Source organism: Callithrix jacchus, chromosome 6 (genome assembly GCF_049354715.1).
Source record: "Callithrix jacchus isolate 240 chromosome 6, calJac240_pri, whole genome shotgun sequence".
In the NCBI taxonomy this organism is placed as follows: domain Eukaryota; kingdom Metazoa; phylum Chordata; class Mammalia; order Primates; family Cebidae; genus Callithrix; species Callithrix jacchus.
In genome coordinates, this window is record NC_133507.1 from 111,719,592 (window position 1) to 111,742,767 (window position 23,176).

The 23,176-nt window shown below is 42.3% G+C and overlaps 1 long non-coding RNA gene across 3 annotated transcripts in view; it reads right to left on the reverse strand.

Annotated features, from left to right (window-relative positions):
- Positions 1-23,176, reverse strand: part of LOC118154629 (uncharacterized) — a 91,368-nt gene that overhangs the window by 34,385 nt on the left and 33,807 nt on the right. For 2 of the 3 annotated variants that reach the window (XR_013519365.1, XR_008482206.2), the window contains exon 3: positions 5,561-5,717. This is a non-coding gene — a long non-coding RNA (uncharacterized LOC118154629). Of the gene's footprint in view, positions 1-472; positions 704-5,560; positions 5,718-23,176 lie in introns of all 3 variants that reach the window. The other variant, XR_008482204.2, reaches the window with a different exon arrangement.

The following is a 23,176-nucleotide window of genomic DNA, read 5'->3' on the forward strand; positions in this document are numbered from 1 at the left end:
GACCCACGTGAGGGCTCCACTGCACCCTGGAGCCACCTCCTCAACAGCAAGATGGCACTTACTGCCCAACAGAGCAGCTCCTTGTGATGCTCTGAGGATGCTGAGCTCAGCCCCCACTCCTGCCTTTGCCTGCACTGTTCCCTCTGACTAGAATGCCTTCCCCAACCCAAGTCCTCTTCATCCCCGAGAGATTGGCTCAGATCCCAATGTCCCCAGAAGACCTCACAGTCCCCAAAAGTCCTCACTGATCTCTTGACTCCTGTAGGAACATCTAGTAGTTGGTCAATATTCTGGCCACCATTTTCTCTAATGGTTTGGGGGCAGGCATCTTTTCCTTCTGGCTGGCTTCATCAGCAATGCCCTGTTGCTCACAGCTTAAGGTCTTTCTTCACCTGGACTCAACCTCTACTCTGGTCCCTACGTCTCCCCTACTTTACCTCCCTATTCTCACTCTGCTTTTCACTGTGCCTACCGCTCATCCAGTGCATCATCAGATGGGAATGGTCTCAACACTCCAACCTAGAGCCCACAGGCTCCTGAATGTGACACACGCATGTCATATTCTTCTGGCACTCCCAGTAACATCCAAAACAGGAATTTGCAGTCTCTTCTGCGGTTGACCAACATGAGGCCCATTTGTCCAGAACAGGCATCACCTATTCTCTACTGTTCACAATGGCATATATCATCAAACGAGGCACAGCTAGGGAGAGAAGAGGAAAAGTCACAATCATTTGTTAAATGTTGAAATAACACTGTTGGCACCCACCCAGATGTCGATTGCAGAGCCCCCACCCCCAGCTGCTGTGATGATTAGACTCATAGCTGCACTGCCCAGAGGACTGCCCTCCCCTGAGAAGTTACACCTTCCTTCCTGGGAGCGGGCTGTTGGCTGATTGATAAGAGGTACACAACCTGGGCCCCTTCACTTTAAAATGGGACAGCTCAGTATTGGCACTCGCACTGCAGAGTTCCCGTAGGATCAGGCTGAGGCTGGAGCCACATCATTGTTTAGTGTTCCCCACCATATCCTGCTTCCCTGACTTTCCTCTGGGTTTCTTCTTAGAGGACAGCCTCAATAAGTCACTGACACACTAAGTCATTTGCCCTGTGACTCGATAGACCTAAGCCAGACATCTGCCAGCCAGGACCTCTGCCAGCCTCATCACACACATTGGTCTATCAGTCCCCTTAATTATCTCATCCTTCAATGGAGGAATCAGAGGTTGAGTCCAGGCCACGAAGAATGGAGCAATTTGACCTGCAATTCCATACCCAGTCAAACTATCAATCAAACGTAAGGGGAATTGAAGAGGTTTTAAGAGAGGAAATCTCAAAAAGGTTTTCTCCCATATACCCTTTCTGGGAAAAAAATTGCTTGAGGGAGTACTACAGAAAAAAAAATGGGCAATTCATAGAGCAGTAATTCACAATTTTCTTAAAAAAATGAACCTACCAAGAAAGCAAGGAAAAGAAATCCCCAGATAACAGCTGTGCAGCAAGTATTCAAAGCAGTCAGTTCTACTCACGCAGCTCAACTAAAAGTATGATTTAAAAGCCAGATGATCACATGGGTTTAAAGAGTCATATGCTTTCAATAAGGAAAATAAAAGTCTGAGGGCTTGGGTTTTAATGCCCTCACTGAGTCAGAAGAATAGTCCTTGGGTTCCAAAGGCAAGAAGGTAGAACAGAGTCACCTACTTAAAGCCAGCACACTTCGAGGGCTATACCTTCAATAAAATAGAAATGGGCAGAAACGAGGGGAGACAGGAATCTACCCACTGACCCAAGAAGATAAAAATAAAACTTTTCTCTGTTTGGTCTCTGGAGGCAGATGTTGGAGGAACTCCCTTATGAGGTACCAAAATCCTAGCCCTATATCTCACATGAACTTGGTGTTCAAATTTATACCACTTGCTTGGCACAGGAATCACTTGACCAATAAATTAACTAAAATGGTTCAGGATCAGAGATACCTAGGAGAAGAAAACACAAAGCACTCGATGCCAAGCACTTCCATAAGCCAGCTTGGATGGGAGTCCCGTGGTGGGGCATGGAGGGAGAACCTCAGAAACTGAGGTGCCAATCACTGTTTTAATCAGCATGAGCAAGAATTAGCATATGGGATAAACTTGCATGCACTAGAACTTGAGATACTAGCAAGATCGGAAGTTTATAGTGAAATAATTGTATTTAAAAGGATTAACAGATAAAAGGACCATAAAACATAAGAAGAAAAGGGAAGATTGAATCCCTTAAAACTTCTAGAAATTAAATATGTAGTCACTAAAATTAAAAACTCGGTGGCTGAATAAAATAGCGTATTAGGCACAGCTCAAAAGAGAGCTGGTTAACCGGAAAATAGGGCTGAGGAAATTAGCCAGAATCCAGTACAGAGAGATAATGAGAAGAAAAATATAAAAGAGAAGCTGGATCACAAAAGATAAAAAAGAAGATTTAATACATATATCTCTAATAGGAACTCCAGAAAAATGCAACCTAGGCAATGGAGTTATATTTTGACACCAATTTTCTGATACCAACTGGGCGTCCTACAATCTAATTCAATTCTGACACTAGAAATCTGGAGTTAGTGCAGCCCCCTCATATCAAGGGCATAGTCCTTCACAGAACTGCCCCCCTTAAGACATCAGCCACAAGTTTCAGATGTCCTCAAGCCACCTGCACTTCTTCCTGGCTGGCTACAATTTCCAAAATGTTTTGTTTTCACTCCTAGTAGGTGACTGGAATACATTCTGACACTAGCCACCTAGAGGGAGCATCAGATCTCACAAGTTAAAGGGCTCAGCCCTTCACAAAACTGATCTCACATCCAGTCTCAGAGGCCACTCACACTTCTGACTGACTGATAAATCCAGAGGGTCCCACAACCCCTTCAGGTTTGATCATTCATTAGAACAACTGATAGAACTGACTGAAAGCCCTATAGTTCACAGTTACTGTTTTCTTATCAAGAATACAGATCAGGGACAGCCAAATGGAGAGGCACATAGAGCAAGGGTGGTGGGGAGAGGTGCAGGACAGAGCTTTGGTGCCCTCTTCTGATGGAATCCAACTGCATCATCCCCAGCACATCAATGCATTCACCAACCAGGAAGCTCCACTGAGCCTCATGTCCAGAGATTGTATTGGGCTATCATTATGTAGGTATGATAGCTGTGTCACTGAGTTCAATCTCTAGCCCTACACCACTACCCAGAGGTCAGAGGTTGGGCTTGCCCAAATTTTCAATCCAGTAATCACATGACTGGCCTTTCTACTGACCAGCCTCCACCCTGATGCTATCTCAGGGCTGCCATGAGTCACCTAATTAGTATAACAAACAACTCCTATGATGCTGGAAATTCCAATGGTTTTTGAAGCTCTGTGATGGGGCAAAAACTAGCTATTTTTCTTTATTATGCCACAGGAGGAAAAGCCATGTGTAAAAAAAACAATAATAATGACTGAGAGTCTTTCAGAATTGATTCAAGTCATGAATCCTCAGACTGAGTTCAATCTCAGACTGAAATAGCAGTGAGTCCTGAGAGGGTTAATAAAATATGTCTATACCAGATACATCATGGTGAAAATGGAAGACACCAAAAGCAAAGAAAAAAATTCTAAAACCACCATAAAGAAAAGACTAATTTACCTCCAAAGCATAACAATTAGAAAAATTCCCAATCTGTACTATCAAGGCTGGAAGGCAATGGAGACTTGGGGGAAATACCTTTGAACTAGATAAACTAGCATTTATGAGTGAGGACAAAATAAAGACATTTTCAGACATCAAATACTGACATCCTATGGTTTGAATGTTTCTGTCTACTCCAAAATTTATGTTGAAACTTAATCCCCAATGCTGGAGTATTGGGAGATGTGGCCTTTGGGAGGTAATTGAGCCATGAGGACTCTGTTTTGATGAATGGGATTAGGTGCCCTTATAAAAGGGCTTGATAGAGGGAATTTACTCCTTTTTGTCCTTTCCTTCTCTTCTAACAGGTGAGGCCACATCATTTGCTCCTCTAAAGATGCTGCAATAAAGCACCATCTTGGAAGCATAGAACAGTCCTCACCAGACAACTGAACCTGCTGGCACCTTGTTCTTGGACTTCCAGCCTTCAGAGGTGTGAGAAATAAATTTCAATTGTTAGTAAGTTACCCAGTCTTAGGTAATCTGTTATAGCCATAAGAAGACACGGACTTGACTAATACAACATATTGATGGAAAAAAATGACAATAGGATGACTTTCAGAAGAAAAGTGACTGACTTAACAGTAAAGTGTAATAAGCAAATGAGCTGGTAAATACTGACTGTTAAGATTCGCAAAATAACTAAACTAATAGGAAGTTTCAAAAAGGCAAAACTAAAATAATGAATAAAAACTAAGATAAAAGATGTCTTTTGTGAGAGGAAGATAGAAAAACCATCAACCTTAGATTTTGTTAAATAAGTAGGAAAAAAATCACAAGTAATCAATAAATGAAAACTCAAATCAGTTTGTAGCAAAGAAAGGAAAGAAGCAAAGCTATAATAAAGTGAAAATATGATTGTGAAAAATACCAAAATGTATCTTTAATCACAACAGGTGTAAATTTGCTATACTAGCTAATTAAAAGATAGAAAACATCCAATTTTGTTAAAAACAAAATAAAACACAATTATATATTAAAATATAATGACCAAATGTTGAATATAAATGAATGATAAAATATTTCAAGAAGACAATAAGACCAAAAGTTGGACACAGGTATGCTAATATTATATAAAATAGACTTTAAGGCAGAACACATTCTTTTCTTTTTAATAGTACTTTAGGTTCTGGGGTACATGTGCAGATCATGCAGGATTGTTGCATAGGTGCATACGTGGCAAGGTGATTTGCTGCCTCCATCCCCCCGTCCCCTATATCTGGCATTTCTCCCCACAGAACACATTCTTAAATGAAATACAGAGGTTTATTGCATAATGAAAAGAAGAATTCACCAGGAAGTGAGACTACTTGCCTATATGCACCACCAACAAAACCCCAAAATAGACCAATAAAATACATTTTCTTTTAATGAACAAAATTAAAAGAAAAATTAAGACATCCACAATTTTTGGAAAGAAATGTTAATACTTCTTTCAAAACTGGGAGTAAATAGTCTTGTCCTCTTAATACACCCCCAGTGATAATTGCAAGAATGGTGTCTTGCTCTCACTGGGCATCCAATAATGCACCCAACTAAAAAAGAAGAAAGAAATAAGTGACTGGTTGAGCCCCAGCCAGAAGGTCGTTCTGATCCAGTTCAGAGCTGACCCTTGCTGGTTGAGGTCCCTTCAGCCTGTATGAGACAAGCTGGGTGCTGCCAGGCCCCACAACTGGTCCCACACCCCAGTTTCCCCCAGACCTGGCATCTAGGGCCCTGATTATGACCCAGTCCTGACCCCAATTCCCAAGATCTGTCTCAAGAAACAAGAGGGAATTCAGGGTTAACCTCACTTCCAGCCAGTCCTTGTCTCAGGCCTTTGCCCTGATAACTAGGCCCCTACCCGTGTCTTGCCCTACTCACTTTTTCATCTTGCTCCTCCACATCATCCTCTGGGCCTGACATCATACACGTGGGCTTCTGTTGTAATTAACATTGTTATTAATTCAGCACTTGCCATGGACCAGCACAGGACTGGGTTCTTTACGTGCATTATCCCTCTCTGGTTCTTACAAGGAACCTGTGAAGTAAATAGAATATTTAAATGGGAAAAATTATTTGGTCCATGTCAACATCAAACCCAATTTCCTACATAAACCTAATCCATTAATACAATTAAAATAACATGCTAACATGTAAAATGCTGAATATATTGCTTTCTGATCACTAAACAATCAATGATTATTACCAAGGAACTACATTTTGTCAATAATGAGACATCTCAGTGCCAGCAAAGATGTCTGCTTGTCAACAAAGATGTCAAAGATGTTTGTTTTGTCAACACTCAGAGATCTTCAAAAGTCTGCATGACATACTGATAATGTCCCATTTGTATTTGAAATGTAACTCTAAACCTTTTTCTCAAGTAGTTTTGTTTTCTGAAGGTATAATGTACATAGAGGGAAGAGCCTAAATGTTCAGTTATTTATATGGTATGCAGTCATACTACAAGCACCCACATAGCCAGATACAGAGTATTCCCAACACCTCTGTGAGCTCCCTGTGTCCTTCCCAGTCAACATCCCCAAGCCCTCCAAGGAGGGAGCTTTCAGGAATTGAGTTTTGCCCCCCTAAAATTTATATATTGAAGCCCTTACTCCCAATGTGGCTATGCACTGATGCATCTCTTAACAGGGATATGCTCTGAGAAATATGTTGTTCGCAGATTTTGTCATTGCACAAGCATTATAGAGTGTATGTACACAAACCTAGATAGGGCAGCCTACTCCACACATAAGCTATATGCTCCTTGGCTAAAAACCTGTACAGCAGGTTGCTGTACTGAATACTGTAGGCAATGGTAACATAATGTATTTGTGTATGCAAACATATCTAAACAGGCATGTCGAAAGTATAGTAAAAATATTAAAGATAAAAAATGATCCACCTGTACAGACTGCTTACCATGAATGGAGCTTGCAGGACGGGAAATTGCTGTGGGTGAGTCAGTGAGTGAGTGGTGAGTGATGTGAAGGCCTAGGACATTACTTCACACTACAAGAGACTTTGGAAATACTGCACACTTATGCTACACTGAATTTACTTTTTAAGTATTTTTTCTTTCTTCAATAATAAATTTACCTTAGCTTACTGTAAATTTTTTACTTTGCAGGCTTTTTAATTGTTTTTAAGTTTCTTCTTGATACACATAACTTTACATATTTATGTGAATAAAATGTAATGATCAAGTCAGGGTACGTGGAGTGTCCATCACCTTGAATACTTATTATTTCTGTCTGTTGGGAGCATTTCAAGTCCTCTCTCCTAGACACCTTAAAATATACAATAAATTATTGCTAACTATAGTCGGCTACTCTGCTGTTGAATATTAGAACATATCTCTTCTATATAACTGTATCAGTGTACCCATTAACCAACCTTCATTATCCCCTCCCACACACCCTTTGTGGCCTCTGATAACTATCAATCTATTCTCTACTTCCATGAGATCAAATTTTTTGACTCCCACATATAAATGAGACCATGCAACATTTGTCTTTTTGTGCCTGGCACAAACATTTTTTTTTAATTGTACTCAAAATTTTACCAATTTTTTCTGCATCTGTTAGATAATCATATGGTTTTATTCTTTATTCTGTTGATGCAATGTATCAGGTTTATTGATTTGTACATGTCCAACCATCCTTGCATCCTTGGAATGATGATGTATTTTTTTAACGTGCTGTTGAATTTGGTTTGCTAGCATTTTGTTGAGGATTTTTGCATCTATGTTCAATAGGAATCTTGGCTTGTAGTTGTCTTTTTTGTTGTGTGATATGCTTTGGCTGTGCCCCACCCAAAACCTCATCTTGAATTGTAATCCCCATAATCCCCATGTGTCAAGGGCAGGTGGAGATAACTGGATCATGGGGACAGCTTCCTTCATACCAGTCTTGTGATAGTGAGTGATTCTCATGAAATCTGATGGTTTTATAAGCATCTGGCATTTCCCCCATTGCACCCAGTTCATTCTGCCACCTGTGAAGAAGATGCCTGCTTCTCTTTTGACTTCCACCATGATTGTAAGTTTCCTGAGGCTTCCCCAGCAATGTGCAACTGTGAGTCAATTAAACCTCTTTTCTTTATAAGTTGCTCAGTCTTGGGTACTTCTTCATAGCAGTGTAACAATAGACTAATACAGTAAATTGGTACCGGGAGTGGGATGCTGATGTGAAGATACCCAAAAATGTGAAAACAACTTTGGAACTAAGAAACAGGCAGAGGTTGGAACAGTTTGGAGGGTCAAAAGAAAACAGGAAGATGTGGGGAAGTTTGGATCTTCCTAGAGACTTGTTGAATGGTTGTGTCTAAAATGTTGATAGTGATATAGAAAATGAAGTCCAGGTTGAGGTGGTCTCCGATGGAGACAAGGAATTTCTTGGGAACTGGAACAAAAGTGATTCTTGTTACACTTTAACAACAACACTGGTGGCATTTTTGTCCCCACCCTAGAGATCTGTGGAACTTTGAACTTGAGAGAAATCATTTAGAGTAAAAATTTGGAAAACTTGCAGCCTGATGATGAACTAGAAAGGAAAAACCCATTTTCTCAGGAGAAATTCAAGCTGGCTGCAGATATTTGCATAAGTAATGGGGAGCGGAATGTTAATCAGGAAGACAATGGGGAAAATGTCTCCAGGGCATGTCAGAGACTTTCATGGCAGCCCCTCCCATCACAGACTCCAAGGCTTAGGAGGGAAAAATGGTTTCATGGGCCACACCCAGGAACCCCCTGCTCTGTGCAGCCTCAGGACATGGTGCCCTGTGTCCCAGCTACTCCAGCTCCAGTTATGGCTAAAAGTACAGCTTGGCCCTTTGCTTCAGAGGGTGTAAGTCCCAAGCCTTGGTGGCTTACAGGCGTGTTGAGCCTGTAAGTGCAAAAAGTCAAGAATTGAGGTTTGGGAACCTCTTCCTAGATTTCAGAGGATGTATGAAAACACCTGGATGTCCAGACAGAAGTTTGCTTTGGGGCAGAGCCCTCATGGAGAACCTCTGCTTGGGCAGTGTGGAAGGGAAACATGGTGTCAGAGCCCACATACAGAGTCTCCACTGGGGCACTACCTAGTTGAGCTGTGAGAAGAGGGCCACCTTCCTCCAGACCCCAGACTGGTAGATCCACTGACAGTTTGCACCACATACCTGGAAAAGCCACAGACACTCAATGTCAGACTGTGAAAGCAGGCAGGAGTGGGGGATACCCTGCAAGCCTCAGGGGTGGAGGTGCCTAAGGTTGTGGGAGCCCATCAGCATGACCTGGATGTGAGACATAGTTAAAGGAGATCATTTTGGAGCTTTAAGGTTTAATGACTACCCTATTGGATTTCAGACTTGGGTGTGAAGCCTTTAGCCCCTTTTTTTAGCCAATTTCTTCCATTTGGAACAGGGGTATTTACCCAATGCCTGCTCCTCCATTTTATCTAGGAAGTATCTAACTTGCTTTTGATTTTACAGGCTCATAGGCAGAAGGTACTTGCCTTGTCTCAGATGAGACCTTGAACTTGGACTTTTGGGTTGATGCTGGTATTAGTTAAGACTTTGGGAGACTATTAGAAAGGCATGAATGTGTTTTGAAATGTGAGGACATGAGATTTTGGAGGAGTCAGGGGCAGAATGATATGGGTTGGCTGTGTCGCCATCCAAAACCTCATCTTGAATTGTAATCTCCATAACCCCCAAGTGTCAAGGGCAGGACCAGGTGGAGGTAATTTGATCATGAGGGCAGTTTCTACTATGTTGTTCTTGTAATAGTGGGTGAGTCTCACAAGATCTGATGCTTTTCTAAGCACCTGGCATTTCCCCTGCTTGCACTCACTCTTCCCTGCCCCCCTGTGAAGGTGTCTGCTTCTCCTTTGCCTTCCACCATGACTATAAGTTTCCTGAGGCCTCCCCAGCAATGTGAAACTGTGAGTCAATTTAACCTTTTTCCTTTATAAATTGCCCAGTCTTGGGTACTTCTTCATAGTAGTATGAGAATGGACTAATACATTGTGTCTTTGGTTTTGCTATCAGGATAATGCTGGCTTTGTAGAATGAGTTAGGGGTAATTCCTTACTCTTCAATTTTTTGGAATAATTTGAAGAGAATTAATATTAATTTTCTTTGAATGTTTGGTAGAATTCAGCAGTGAAACTATCTAGTCCTGGAATCTGTTTGTTGGGAGATTTTTTAATTACTGCTTCAATCTTACTACTTGTTATTTGTCTGTTCAGGTTTTCTGTTTCTTCCTGATTCAATATAGTGTGTATCCAGGAATTTATCCATTTCTTCTAGGTTTTCTAATTTGTTCATGTTTAGTTCTTCATAATAATCTCTAATAATTATTGTATTTCTCTGGTATCAATTGTAGTGTCTCCTTTTTTATTTCTGATTTTGTATTTCAGTCTTCTCTTTTTTTCTCTTGGTTTATCTAGTAAATGGTTCCTCAATTTTGTTTACTTTTCGAAATCCAATTTTTTGTTTTATTGATCCCTGAAATTTCTTCTTACTTTCTATTTTGTTTTATTGAGCCCTGAAATTTCTTCTTACTTTCTATTTTGTTTTATTGATCCCTGAAATTTCTTCTTACTTTCTATTTTGTTTTATTGGTCCCTGAAATTTCTTCTTAGTTTCTATTTTGTTTAGTTCTGCTATAATCTTTATTATTGCTTTCCTTCTATCAATTTTGACTTGGGTGTGTTTGTGCTTTTCTAAATCCTTGAGGTTCATCATTAGATTGTTTATTTTAAATATTTCTACTTTTTTGATGTAGGCATTTGTTACTATAAACTTCCCTCTTCACATTGCTTTCGTGTATCCATAAGTTTTGGTGAGTTGTGCTTGATTTCCATTTGTTTCTAGTAATTTTTAAATTTCCTTCTTAATTCATTTCTTGTGTCAATGGTCATACAGGGGCATAATTTTCATGTTTAATTTCCATTTGTACAGTTTCCAGAGTCCTTCTTGGTACTGATTACTGATTTTGTTCTACTGTGATCTCAGAAGATACTCGATATGATTTTTTTTTAATTTGTTTAGATTTGTTTTGTGTTCTAACATATGCACTAACCTGAAGATGTTCCTGTGTTGATGAGAAGAATATGTATTCTACAGCTATTAGAAGAAATGTTCTGTAAATGTCTCTTAGGTCCATTTAGTCTAATGTGCACTTTAAATCCAGAATTTTTTTGTTCATTTTCTGTCTAGATTATCTGTCTAATGCTGAGAGTGAGCTGTTGAAGTCCCCAGCTACTATAGTTTTAAAGTATATCTCTCACTTTTTTTTTTTTTAACAGAGTCTCTCTGTCACCCAGGCTAGAGTGAAGTGCTGCAATCTCAGCTCACTGCAAACTCCACCTGCCAGGCTCAAGCAATCTTCCTGCCTCAGCCTCCCAAAAAGCTGGGACTGTAGGCACATGCCACCACACTCAACTAATTTTTGTATTTGTGTAGAGATGGAGTTTCACCATGCTAGCCAAACTGGTTTCAAACTCCTGACCTCAAGTGATCCACATGCCTCGGCCTCCCAAAGTGCTGGGATTACAGCCATGAGTCACTACACTTGGCCTCTCCCTTTAAATTTAATAATATTTGCTTTATACATCTGGGTTCCCTAGAGTAGGTGCATGTATGTTCAGAATATTATATCCTCTTGCTGAATAGTTCATTTATCATTATATAATAACCTTTATCTTTTTTGCCATTTCTGACTTGAACTCTGTTTTATCTGATGTAAGTATGTGTACTTCTACTCACTTTTTGTTTTCATTTTTATGGACTCTCTTTTTTCATTCCTTTACTTTCAGTTTATATGTGTCTTTTTAAGAAAGATGAGTTTCTTGTAAGAAATAGTTGGGCCATGTTATTTACCTATTCAGCCAATCTATATCTTTTAAGGGGAAAGTTTAATCCATTTATATTCAAGGTTATTATTAATATGTGGGAGCTTATTTCTATCATTTGGTAACTGATCATTGGTAGTTTTGTATATCCTTTGTTTCTTTCTTTCTGTTTCATTGTTTATCATTATGGTTTGGCTGTTTTCTGTAGTGGTAAATTTGAGTATTTTCTTTTCCTTGTTTGTGTGTTTCCTCTACCAGTGAAATTATTTTCATGAGTTTTTATTATGGTAGATATTATTATTTTGCTTCTGGTGTAAGACTTCATTGAACATTTTTGTAGGGTCAGTCTGGTGGTAACAAATTCTCTCAGCTTTTGCTTGTCTGAGAAAGATTTCATTTCTCCTTCATTTATGATGGATGACTTTGCTTGAAATAATATCTTTGGTTGACATTATTTTTTTTATTGCATTTTAGGTTTTGGGGTACATGCGCAGAACATGCAAGACAGTTGCATAGGTACACACATGGCAGTGTTTTGCTTCCTTCCTCCCCTTCACCCACATTTGGCATTTCTCCCCAGGCTATCCCTCCCCAGCTCCCCCCCAACTGTCCCTCCCCTTTTCCCCCCAATAGACCCCAGTGTTTAGTACTCCCCTCCCTGTGTCCATGTGTTCTCATTTTTCATCACCCGCCTATGAGTGAGAATATGTGGTATTTCATTTTCTGTTCTTGCGGTTGACACTATTTTTCTTTCAGCACTTTAAATATATCATCTCATTCTCTCCTGGCCTGTAAGGTCTCTGCTGAGAAAACTGCTGTTAGTCTGATGGGGTTCCTTTATAAGTGACTAGAGGTTTTTCTCCTGCTGTTTTTAGAATTCCCTCTTCATCTTTGACTTTTGACAGTTTAATTATAATGTGCCATGGAGATCTTTTTGCATTTCATCTGTTTGGCATTTTCTGAGTGTCCTGTATCTGGATATCTAAATCTCTTGCTAAACTTCAGAAATTTACATCTAATATTTTGTTAAATAGGTTGTCTAACTCTTTTATTTTCTCTTCATCTTCTGGAACTTCAAGAATTTGAATATTTGGTCACTTTATGGTATACCATATATCATAAGTAGGCTTTGCTCATTCTTCTTATTCTTTTTTTCTTTGTTGTTTTTCTGACTGGATTATTTCAAAAGGCCTGTCTTCAAGTTCTGGAATTCTTTTTCTGCCTGATCTAGTCTATTGCTGAACCTTTTAGACATATTTTATGTTTCACTCAATTAATTCTTTAGTTCCAAAATTTGTTTGGTTCTTTTTCATGATATATCTTTTTGGTAAATTTCTCATTAATATTCTGAATTGTTTTTCTGATTTCTTTTTACTGTTTTTCAGTATTCTCTTATATCTTACTGAACTTCTTTAAAATCAGTATTTTGATTTCTTTTTCTGGGATTTCATAAATTTACTTTGATTGTAATCTATTGCTGGGGGATTGTGTTCCTTTGTGAGCATTAAATTTTCTTGCTTTTTTGTGATTCCTGTGTCCTTACATTGATATCTGTGCATCTGGCATAGTAGTCACTTTCTTCCAATCTTTTAAGTTTTCTCTCATGGGGAATGCATTTTCCTGAAGATGTATCTATGGTGTTAGTTGGGTGGGGCACTTTGGCTTTGACTCTTAGTGCATCCAGTAGTATAGCCTCCGTATGATTTGTTTAGCTGTAAACAGCATCAGTGGTGCCTGTGATCTCCTCAATGGCTTAGGGTCCAGTTATCAGTGAAGAATATGGTGAAGTTTTCATGGGGACTGGGATGCCAGGTGGGCCAATCTTTCGGCAGTAGTGTCAGTGGTGGGCTGAGCATGCCTGTCTTTGGGGTCCAGAGCAGCATGCATTAGCACAGGTATCACTGGTTCAAACAGGCCAATTCTTTGGCATCCAGGTGGCTTGCTCAAATACAAAGAATGGCAGCAGATGGATGTGTGAGTTCTCAAGCCCCTGAGAAGCAGGAATCGTGTGGGTGATGGCAGTAGCAGTGGTAGAACAGCCCTCTGGGCCCTGTGTCATGCATACTAGTGTTGGCAGTTTCTGTGATGGGCTGGGTGGACCGGTCTCCAGACCTGCAGGTGGTGTGTGCAGGTTAGTGCCAACTGTGTGCTAGTGGCACAGTGAGTGGGCTCAGCCTCAGGATGCCAATGGCTGTAGACTGTTCTGGAAGATCTCCAGGCCCCTAGACAGCATGCTCTGGCATGGGGGATTGCAGGCAAGCTTGTCCTCAGGCCCCACAATGATACCTACAGACAGTAGCTGTGTTAGGCTGGGGCAGGGTGTTTCCCAGGCCCACAGTGGAATATTTGGTTTGAGGGTGGCAGTGGCTTCACTTTAGCCTTGCTCCTAGGGAAAATGTGGTTACTTTCGGTGGTAGCAGCTGTAGCCAGGTGGTTGGAGAACACATACTTATGGCTTATGTTTCAGTGCAGGTGGCACCAGCCCACGTTTGGCTTGAACCTCAGCCACCACAGTGCAGCAATGACGGCTGTGGGTTAGGGGCGCTATGTGCATATGAAAGTACATAGTGGCTGTGATGGTGGAAGCAGCAGAGTTACAGCCAGTGGCCCATGCTTTTGCCCCAGGAGCAGCAGCCAGTTACAGTGGTAGCTGCAGGTGGGGAACATCACTGGGGCTCCAGGGATATGAAGATGCAGACATGGCTGAGCAGGATGCAGTCTTCTGGGGGTTAGGATCTCAAAGTGGTACCTTACTGTAGCTGCTTAGGACTGTGCAGGGAGGGAGAGAGCAGTGTGGAACCCATGTAAGGACCCATTGCTCCTCTCTGGAGCAATGTCATCTCACTGCCTCCAGGCAGCTGTGTTAGCTTCAGCTCCGGTAAAGGTCAAGTGGCTCTACCATGGCTAGGATTGCAGGAGTCCATGGTGGGACTGTGGACCACTGAGGCCTCTCAGTAACCCTTTCCTTGCACTGGGGAGTCTCTCCAGGATCCCAGGTAATCCTAGCCAGGCAGGCTGCCTTGCTTCCCTCTCTTTCCTTCCTTTGGATGTTTCTTGTCACTTCTCTGTTGAATGCCAGTGTTCTCTCTTGGTTGATCTTTTGGAAGGTGATTATCTGCTCACTACTGGGGTTCTTCTTTGTGGAAGTGAGTACAAAATGTCTCTGGTCAGCCATCTTGAGGTTTATTTTTTACTTTTTACCTCTTTTGTAATAACACTGAGCTTAAAACACAAACACTAGCTGTGGTACAAATTTTTTTTCTTTATATCCAGATTCTATAAGCTTTTCTCTATTTTTAAAATTATTTTCTTTTTAAACTTTTTAATTAAAAACAAAGACACACACCCATTAGCCTAGGCCAACACAGGGTTAGGATCATCACCATCATTGTCTTCCACCTCGACATCTTGTCCCACTGGAAGGTCTTCAGAGGCAATAACATACACGGAGCTGTCACCTCTTTGGAAAACAATGACTTCTTCTGGAATACCTTTCAAAGGACCTGCCTGAGGATGTTTCACAGTAAACAATCTTTACAAATAGAGATTAAAGATAGAGCATAGTAAACACATAAACTAGTAGCATAGTTGTTTATTATCAAGTATTATGTATTGTACATAATTGTATGTGCTATTCTTTTATACCAGTGGCAATGCAGTAGGTTTGTTCACATTAGTATCACCACAAATACACGAGTCATGCATTGTGCTACAACATTATGATGGCTGTGGTGTCACTAAGCTATAGGGATTTTTCAACTCTTTTGCAGTCTTATGGGACCACTGTGATATAGGCAGTCCATCATCATCAAGACTATCATTTAGAAATAGGGCTTTTAAGAGGAAATTACAGTTGAATGGGGGCATAGGGGTGAGATCCTAATTTAATGGGATTAGTAACAGTTTAAGAAGAAGAAGAGGGGCCGGTGCAGTGGCTCATGCCTGTAATCCCAGCACTTTGGGAGGCCAAGGCAGGAGGATCATGATGTCAGGAGACAGAAACCATCCTGGCCAATATGATGAAACCCCGTGTCTACTAAAAATGCAAAAAAATTAGCTGGGCATGGTGGCGCATGCCTGTAGTCCCAGCTACTCGGGAGGCTGAGGCAGGATAACTGCTTAAACCCAGGAGGCAGAGATTGCAGTGAGCCAAGATCATGCCTGGGTGATAGTGCAAGACTTCAGAAGAAGAAGTAGGAGAAGGAGGAGGAGGAGGAGGAGGAGAGAAAGGAGGAGGAGGAGGAGGAGGAGGAGGAGGAGGAGGAGGAGGAGGAGGAGGAGGAGCTACGTGTAGCTCTCTTCCCACTCACACGTCACGGAAAGGCCATGGGAGGACACAGTGAGAAGGTAGCCATCCATAGCCAAGAAGAGAGCCCTCACCAGAACCCACCCAGCCAGCACCCTGATCTTGGACTCTCAGACTCCAGACTGTGAGAAAATAATGTATGTTGCATTAGCTACGCACTTTGTGGTATTTTTTTATGGAAGCCTGAGCTGGCCAATACAGAACCCCTATCCTAACATCTTCCCCAGGCTGGTTTGCCTGTGTGGACCCGACCACCCACGCATGGATTCCCCCCAGCTGATGAGATGGAGCAGCCAGGGGAGTCATGACAGCACATCAAAAATGGCCCCTTTTCTGGCTGGCCAGGGCTGTGACCCCAGAAGTCGTGCTTGGAGCCAAGTGGAGCAGCCAGATGGCTTTGGGAAAGGACATGTGAGGGTCTCTGCCCCTGCTACAGCACTGCAGAAGCCTCAGCCTCCTCTCCCCATCTGTCCCCACCAAAGCCCAAAGGGAAGACTGCAGCTTTCTTATGGATAGGTTTGCAGGTTTTCTTTATTTTTAGACAATTTCTCACTTTCTTTCTCCTGTGGCCAGTCCTGTCAGTATTAGAGAGGTGTGTGGGAGGAGGCCAGCTGTAATAAATCCTTAATGAGTTGTTAAATCAGTCCGAGAAATACTACAGGAGCTATTTGACCAGGAAATGGGATTCTAGGTCTCCACACTGGAGGCTTGTTATTTTTAACATGAAGTTAAAAGGAAACTCTCTCAAGGTAAGGACCACAGTAAATTCAAACTCACTTTCATTCTTCTTCCTTAAATTTATAGCAGTAGAATATTGGTAAACTGAGGAAGAGCCACTTGAAAGGGGGGAAAAGAAGCATTATACATAGAAAGAAACAACCAGTATTAGCCTTTCTAAAAATATACCAAAAAGTAAAGAGCATCAACATAAAGAAGAATTTTCATCAACGAATGGATAAAACAGCCAGTTAACATCAAATGGCAGTAATCCTAAATTTAAATTGACTAAATCCCCCAATCAAAAGATACAGCCAAAACCCAACAGTATGCTACATCCAGACCCATTTCACATGCAAGGATACACGAAGACTCAAAACAAAGGGATGGAGAAAGATTTACCAACCAAATGGAGAGCAAAAATAAATAAATAAATAAATAAAAAGCAGGAGTTGCAATTCTCGCATCTGATAAAATAGATTTTAAAGCAACAAAGATTTAGTGGTAAAAGGATCAATGCAACAGCTAACAATCCTAACACTCAAATATATAAGACCTATAAAGAGACTTAGACTCAACGAGACAGATAATTAATAAGGATATCCAGGACTTGAACTCAGATCCAGAACAAGTAAACTTAATAAATATTTATAGAGCTCTCCACTTCAAATACACAAAATATACATTCTTGTCAATACCACATCACACCTACTCATAGGTTTAAATGAAATATTGATTGACCATTATTAATATCCATTTTTTAGAATAAAGCAACATTTCCGTTCTCTCTCCCTCTTTTTCTTCCTCTTTCTTCCTCTCATTCACTCCTTTTTCTTTCCTTCTCTCAAAAAAAAAAAAGAAAGAAAGAAAGGAGGGAAAAATAAAATAAAATCCCAGGTAACATACTTTGACTGGGTATTTCCACTCCCTTGAATGCCGAGACAGCAGGGGAAAGGCCATGCTGAAAGCCCTGGGCCTGAGCCCAGGAAGGTGAGTCTAGCCTGGGCTTCTCATCAGCTAGCAGGGCGGCCGATGATCATGGAGCTGCAGGTCTTAGTCTCATCCTCTGTAGCATGGGGGGATTGGGTTTCTTCACTTTATTGATTTAACATCTGTTGAGACCCATCTGGTGTCCAGCAGTGTTGGCCTATGCAATACAGCTAAGCTGACCATGGGCTATGCCCTCCAGGGACCCCAGGAGGTGATAGAGACCAACCAAGATCTACAGAGTGGTCAGTGCTGTGCAGAATCTCATGGTGGAGGAGCATGGGGGAGATGTGGACGGGGCACTCACTCCGGACTGCAGACCACGGAAGGACTGACCAGTGTGGTCCCTGAGCTGAGTTTTTAAAAGTGAATAAGACTTATAGGTTGGGGCGGCTGAGACCTCAAGCAGAGGGATCATAGGAGTACCCCCTTATCCATAGGGGACATATTCCAAGATTCCCAGTGGACACTGCGGGTAGAACCAAATTGTACATATTATGTTGTTTTCTATACACACATCCTATGATAAAGTTTGATTTATAAATTATGCATAGTAACAGATTAACAATAAAATAGGAAATAACTCACTGTAAAATAGAAAATTATAAGAATATATTATAATAAAAGTTATGTGAATCTAGTCTCTATTACTCTCTCCTTTCAACATCTTACATTAATACAAATAATCAACCAAGGTTGACTGCGAGTAACGGAGGCCTCAGAAAGTGAAACTGCAGATAAGGTTGTCCACTGTGCAGGCAACGGCAAGAAGGGGCAGGTGTTGAAGGCGAGAAGGGGCAGGTGAGGGCTGGTCACAGAGGCATAAACAGTATGCTAAGGTACATGGGATTTGTCCCATGGTATGACAGCTTCAGAAGAGTTTGAGGCAGAGGTGCCACACAGTCTGATTCACAGTTCAGAAAACAGAGAGGTGAGAAAAAAGGAAGAGTAAATAATGAGAGTTGATATCTGGCCTTCACAAGAAAGGCAAGTTGAGTTGAAGAGCAGGTGTGGTGGAGTGAAGCAGGAGGATGATGAGTTGAGTTTAAGGCATGTAGACATTGTGGCTTCTGCGAGGCATCAGCACAAACGGGTCCTAGACACAGCTGCATGTCCCCTTGCAAAGCTAGGGAAAGAGTGTTTCAGGCTGCAAATGCAGATCTGGCAGCCATCAGCACGAAGTGTGTGAACACTGTCTCACAGCACTAGCATCATGATGTCCAGTTTCACAATGCTGGGCCTCCTCCCTCCCCACCCCTACATGGCTCACTCAGAACAAACGGCGACACTCTGCTTTCCCGGCAATACAGCAAGAGCCATGGAGTGGCTGGGGCTGCTGGTAAGAGGATGGCTTCACCAGAGGTGCCCTGGCCAGACACAACTGCTGCTAGCCAAGCTGCCACAGCAGCTGCAAAGCCGCAGAGCTCAGGGCATTTCTCTGAAGGAGGCAGGTGCAACTGACCATGCCTTGCTCCACACTGAGCTAGCTCCCACAGCCCCTGGTCTAGGCCCTCACCCACCCCCAACCATTGTCATCATTCTCCCCGAAAGCTCCACTGAGTCAGGCTCAGGCATCCACCATCCACCAGACACACAGCCAACAGCCTTCCCAGCAGCTCAGGCAACCACAGCCTTCAGCCTCACCTTTCTCAAAACATTTACTTGCCTGTATAGCTTATTATGGTGGGATTCTATTTATTTCTCAAAAAAGTTAATATAATCCTCATATTTCAAAAATTTGAAATATCAAAAGGGAAGACAAAGTCTTCTTTCTCACCACTACCCTTGGCCACCCAGCACCCCAACACACAATTGACCAGGATGCTTCTCCCGCTGTGCAAGCACAGACTCACACAACCCTCATGCAAAGGCCAGTGAGCTACACACAGCTCTGCACCTTGATCTCTTTCATGTAATGATATTATCTTGAAGAGTGTTTCCAATTAAGCAGTTAGCATTCTCACTCTTCATAGCGGTGCATTGAGGGGATGTATCACTGCCATAATTTACGAAGCCACTTCTCTATTGGTGAATCGCTGGTGTGTGTCCTGTGTTTTGCTGTTACTGACAATGTTTTGGTTAATTATGGCACTCAGATGTCATCTCACCCACGTGTGAAAAAATCTGTAGAATAATGCCCTAGAAGTGAAAAGATAAAGATGTGCTATCTCTCAAAAACCACCCAAGAGACCGGCCAGCACTTTTTTTTTTTGCCTGTAGCAGAAAAACTAAAATAGAAGTGAAATGTCGTCAGAGAAGGGAAGACAGACGGCAAGAGGCAAGAGCGCCCTTGTGCCCAGGCTTTCCAGAGGAATCAGGAGTTAAATAAAGAAGTGGGGGAGGATGAGCAATGGATCCACACAAAAGGCTGGGTTTTCCAGGAGGCAGACTCAGAAATAGAGTCTAAGGAGCAGGATGTTTATGAGGGAATTGCCTTTGGAATCCACACCCATGGAAGAGAGGGGATGAAGCAGGAGTGAGCAGGGAAGAAGCTGGGCAGCCGTTCAGGTCAACACTATGAGGGACTCAGAGCTGAAGGGAGCAGTCAACTCCTGATGGAGGCAGGGTATTAAGGCCCAGCTATTCTGACTACATTGGGTTGATCAGGCATGGGCCCTGCACCACCCTAGGCAAAGGGACTCTGCAGCTGAGGAAATCCCTGTAGACACTGAAAGCTTTATGCCAACATCACTCACAGCAACAAGGACAGTAAGTCCTCCCTGAGAGATGCTCAGGGCAATGCATCTCCATGTTCATTTCAAGAGGACAGGACCATGGGAAATAACAACAGTTTCTAGAAAGGCAGATTAAAAAGAACCCAAGAAACATTTTTTACTGAGAGATGTGCAGGACATCAACGGAGCCCCTGCCTCAGTGAAATGGGAGGATGGTTCCTCCATTGAGATAAAGGTGGTGCTGACCCAAAAAAGACAGCCAAGTGGTACAGACGGCATGGCGGGGGACCCAATGTCAGCTCCCGGCTCTGAGCTGCAGGGCTCCAATCCTCACACTAACCCGGGGTGACACTGACAAGTACCTTGGTTACTCTGACAAGTGACTTTACATGGATTCCTCTTGCCCTTTGCTTCCCTCCACCGAGGGCTAAGCGCTGATGTCATAGTTCTGGTTGGTCATCTTAACCATCTTCTGTGCCTAGACCCCTGCAGGTGGGGGTGAAAAGTGGGAGGGAAATTGCACAGGGTGAAGGGGAAATGCAGGTTAATACAGGATTTAACTTCTCCGACCTTCAGTTTTTCATCCATAAAGTGCAGGAGATAAAACTTACCTTGCTGTCTGTCTGAGACTTCAGTGAAGAAAATATGCATAACAAGACATAGTAGCCCCCCTTGTTAATGCTGTTGTGGTTACAGAAAACAGATGACTCTAGATTTGAAAATTCAACCTTACACAGCAGGGCTGCAGCCAGCCAGTCCCTCAGCTTTCCTCCTCAGCTCTCTCCCACTGGCTGTCACCCTCTCTACAGCACCTGGCCATGTCCCCTTCCCAAAGGTTGTGCTACCTACTGGCTCTCAGCAAATCCAAAGACAGGTCAGTTGCATTCTAGAGGGATTCTGACATTGAAAAGCCTGAGAGACCCCGAGTAACAGAGCATTGCTGTGGCACTTCAGGCCAAGTAACTGTCCAAGCCCACTGCCCAGCACTCAAGTGTACACACTCAAGTGTGCATGTCTGTGCACAAATACGCATGCATGCATACGAGACTTGGCATAGCATCTCTGTGAGACTGAGAGAGGTTTGCAAGTGTCTTAGGTCTTCAGCAAAGCTGATCCATTGCCCAGTGGTTCTCAGATCCTGTGGTTCTCAAAATGTATCCCCAGACCAACAACATCAGCCTCACTTGGGAACTTGTTATAAATGCAAATTTTTTGGTCCCCACCACAGACTTCTGAATCAGTAAATTTGGGGGTGAGACTCAGAAATCTGGGTTTAACAAGCCCTCCAGATGACTCAGGTGCACACTCATGTGTGGAAACTACTGCCCTACACTGAGACTTTGGGGTGGGGGTTGCTGTAGAGAATGAGCTGGTCCTGGGTCTGCACTGTGGCTTCCCAGCCTCGTTCCACCCACTGCATCAACAGCAAAGCCTCTCATTGTCTCTCGCTGGATCAATGCCACTCTCTCATGCCCAAGTGGCTCATCTTTGACTGTTCCCTCTTCACATACAGGTTTTTCAGCTGCTGGATTGCACTTCTCAAGGCAAGGCTTTACTCCTTCACTCTACAACTCAAACACCTTCGTGGCTCTCACTGCCCATAAAGTCAAGTACAAACTCCTTGATAAGGTCATCAGTGGTCTCTCTAAACAGCCATGTAGCCTTTAGATTCACCTCCTATAATTCCAGCCTGGAGTCCATGCTTAAGCAGAGAAGACAGGCGGGTAGTGCTGAATGCACTAAACCCAGTCATCACATGCCCTCAACTGAAATGTTCTATCATTCCCATTTTGAATGTGGCCTCCTATATGAAATTTGGTTCTCCCAAACTTTTTCTCTATTTCTGTATCTCTGACTCTCCTTTTCGTGCTCATCATAAGAATCTTCATGGGAAAGCTAATTGAAGCTCAACCCCTTTCCCTCAGACTCCTAAACTCATGCCTCTTTCCCTTGGCTGGACAACATCAAGCCTCCAGAGAGAATAATCTGCCAAATGGAGGCACTGGTAAGCAAGAGCCAGCATCCCATGTTAAGGGCTGGACAAAAGCCTAGAGAAGCAAGGGGTTTAAAAGAAAAGTAACCAGCTGCCCTATTGTTGGTAAAATTTATCATCATTTAATGGATTCCAACAATGACATTGATAAGCATGTCAATGAGCCTCTCCTGCTCTTGCGAATTTGCCAAATGCCAATTAAAAAGCCAGGACCTCTTTCTGAGTCGTTGTATTAATATAAGTACTATAACTGTTTCAGAACCTCCCAGATGTTTAAGGAAGCACCTCCCCTCCAGTGAGAACAATAACAGTCATTACTGAAAACTCCAGAATGCGGTTAAGAAGGGCAGAAAGAACAAACAAGAGCCATTGGAGAGGATGTCTCACTGAAGACCACCTGGGGACCCATCAGCTAGTCATAGTAACAACTAACATATGTAACTTACCATATGTTCCCACACTTTTACACTTATTAACTGACTTTATCTTTACCTCACCTCTATGAAGGAATTTCTGTTAGCAACAGTATCGGTATATCTTGTACTGACTAACATACTATGATTCACTTTTACTCTGCTTTAAATAGATCAACATTGATTTTAATGGCCATAGTGAACCCAGCTTTGATTTTCTAGTTTGCTTATGACTTGATTGCTGTTACTATGGAATTGAGCCATTATTCATTCATGCACTCATTCATTCATTTATTGAGTGTGAAAATGCATATTAGGTGCCTACTGTGAGCGAGATACAGTGTTCCATTGAGCATACAAAATGAAAAAGAAATGACAACAATATTTGTCTTCCCAAAACCCTCCCATTTTCTTCCTGAACACACATATCTAACTACATTTCTCAGCCCCCTGGGACTTAGTCTAGGACCAGGTGACTGAGTTAAGGTTAAGAGAATGAGGGCAGAAGTGGTATACACCACCTCTAGGCCTGGCCTATAAAAATCTCCATTCCGTTCACATTCCTTCTGCA